Source organism: Atta cephalotes, assembly GCF_000143395.1.
Source record: "Atta cephalotes unplaced genomic scaffold scaffold00016, whole genome shotgun sequence".
Classification (NCBI taxonomy): Eukaryota; Metazoa; Arthropoda; class Insecta; order Hymenoptera; family Formicidae; genus Atta; species Atta cephalotes.
The window spans coordinates 5,622,339-5,624,804 of NW_012130080.1; positions in this window are offsets into that span (position 1 = coordinate 5,622,339).

Consider the following 2,466-nt stretch of genomic DNA (forward strand, 5'->3'; position numbering starts at 1 on the left):
GTGTGTGTGTGTGCGCGCGTGTGTGCGTGCGTGCGTGCGTGTTGTGTACACACACACACACACACACACACACACACACATTCATATATAATATATATATTTATATTACTATATATAAATATAAAATTTCATAATGAATATTTGGCCTTGCTTCATACCAGTTAACAATTTCTTGTTATCGTACAATAATTGTAAAACTATAAACAATCATATTGTTTTAAATTATTATAATAAAATTATATTGAACCATTAAATTTTTTAACGGGATCAACAGTCAGTTTATTTCTCTTCTCAATCCAATAGCATTTATAAGGTTGAAGCTTTCCACATTATAATTATGTCTTGGAACTGCAAAAAAGAAGGAATATATCTTTGGGTGAGTTCCAAATAACGCATGAAGCACATTATGCAATATTTGTTGTTTATCGAATAATAAAGAAAGATAAAATGATACATTATGCACTTCATGCGTAACTTGGAACGCACCCTTTAAGATTTTGAAGATCAAAATTTATTCACGTTTTTTAAATAATCTATATCTATTTATTTGATAACATTTCCTTAATAATTCCATATTCGCGTCCATGCTATCCAAAAATATATTTAAATTAGATGTTCGAAACGTCATCAATTTCCACATTTTTTGTTTTTAAATTTAAAAGAATTATTTAAATTTTATCTCAAGTTGATCTATATTTTAAAAAAAGAGTACATTTGGTTTCAATAAGTAAAATGTAAGAGTACACTGTTTCACAATCTCAAAAAAAGTACATATATTCTTGAAATAAATAATAATCCTAATTACGACAGAAACACTAATACATAGGCTGAAATACATTAATAGTTGAGATTTAAAAAATACAATTGACGAGATGAGGAAATATTACAAATTTTTCTATGTAAGAATCGTTTCATCTAAAATTAATTAACTTTAAAGACATTGCAAATAAATTATTTTGTTTAATTTATTATTATACATATATTTATACATATATTTAGAAACATTAGCCTGTAATTATTTCTTTTTAAGGATATAAGAAGAAATTATCATCTATTATTGTTAGTTAAACATATACATAATAAATTAAAAACTAATTTGTTGTGTCTAGTCAAAGATTATCCATTTCATTCAATCATTTCATTTAATCATGTAGTACCTAATCAGCGAACAATATTTCTAAAACATATTTTTTTTAAATATTTATTTAAATAAGGCATTGGATCATAAAAGTATTAGATATTGGATATCAGATATCACATTTTTTTCGGATATTTGATAGAAATTATCCAAACTGATATCGGATATTTCTCGGTATCCTTAATAAAAATATTTAAAGATATTTTTAAAATATCGTGCTGAATAGGTAACTATATTATTCTCTCTTAATATTGTATATGTATTGTAAACTACATGTTACTTTTCTTTTTTTCGATTTTTTAATTTCTTATAGTATTGCAAGAAATACAAGTTATTTATGTAATTTAATATTTCTATTTTATGTATGACTGATAGATAGAAGATAAATAACTTGTATAAAATTCTTTGTCAAGGTACAAAAAAGGATCTTTACATATTGAATCATGAATACTATATTTCTTTTACAGTATAACCGAAAATATAAATTCCTTAATAAATATTAAAAAAGTTAAAGGTACCTAACTTTTGGATGGTATTGTTACAAATGTATCTTAAGATAGTGAATTAAGATAATATCTTAAGATAATATCTTAAAGATATTAAACTAAAATCACAATAGAGAATAGAGGGGATGTTCATATCTCTAGCAGTGAGCAACAAATCGTGGAAATTACATTTAGCCATTAAACAAAATATATAAAATCAATGCAAATACACGTTTTATGAATATGAAATAGAATATTACATGGTTCAGTCAATTGTCGAATAATACCAACGTAATAATTTTAAAAAACTATTTTGCAAAATTACCTAGATTATAATAATCGCAAATAAATTTAAACGATAAGTTTAAACCTTTCACAATATTCAGCTCATTTATAGAATAGCAATAATTAATAAAATATAACTCATGTATAATTTACGTAACATAATATAAATTATCTTGCGTAAGAAGATCAAAGTTTAAGATTCAGAAAAGAAGAAATGTCGAATGCTGCAGATGTTGATTGACTAGAAAATAATTAATGCTTTGTCACATCTTTATGCAGAAAATTTTTAAATTTAGTTAAGTTTAGGTAGATACAAGGTATTTATTTATACATCTTATATTATATAATATTAGAAACTTAATTTTTGATTATTATATAAATTATCGTTTTTCTCTAACTCTCAACTCTCTTTGCAAATGTTTTTATTTACTTCACTTCATAGGAAATTTTAGTGCTTACTAATTAAGGAATAGCGAGAGAATAAAGAACCTCATAGAAAGAGAAAAGTAAACTGGTGCAATGCGGTCACCTATAATTGGTCCCAAACATCATAACACT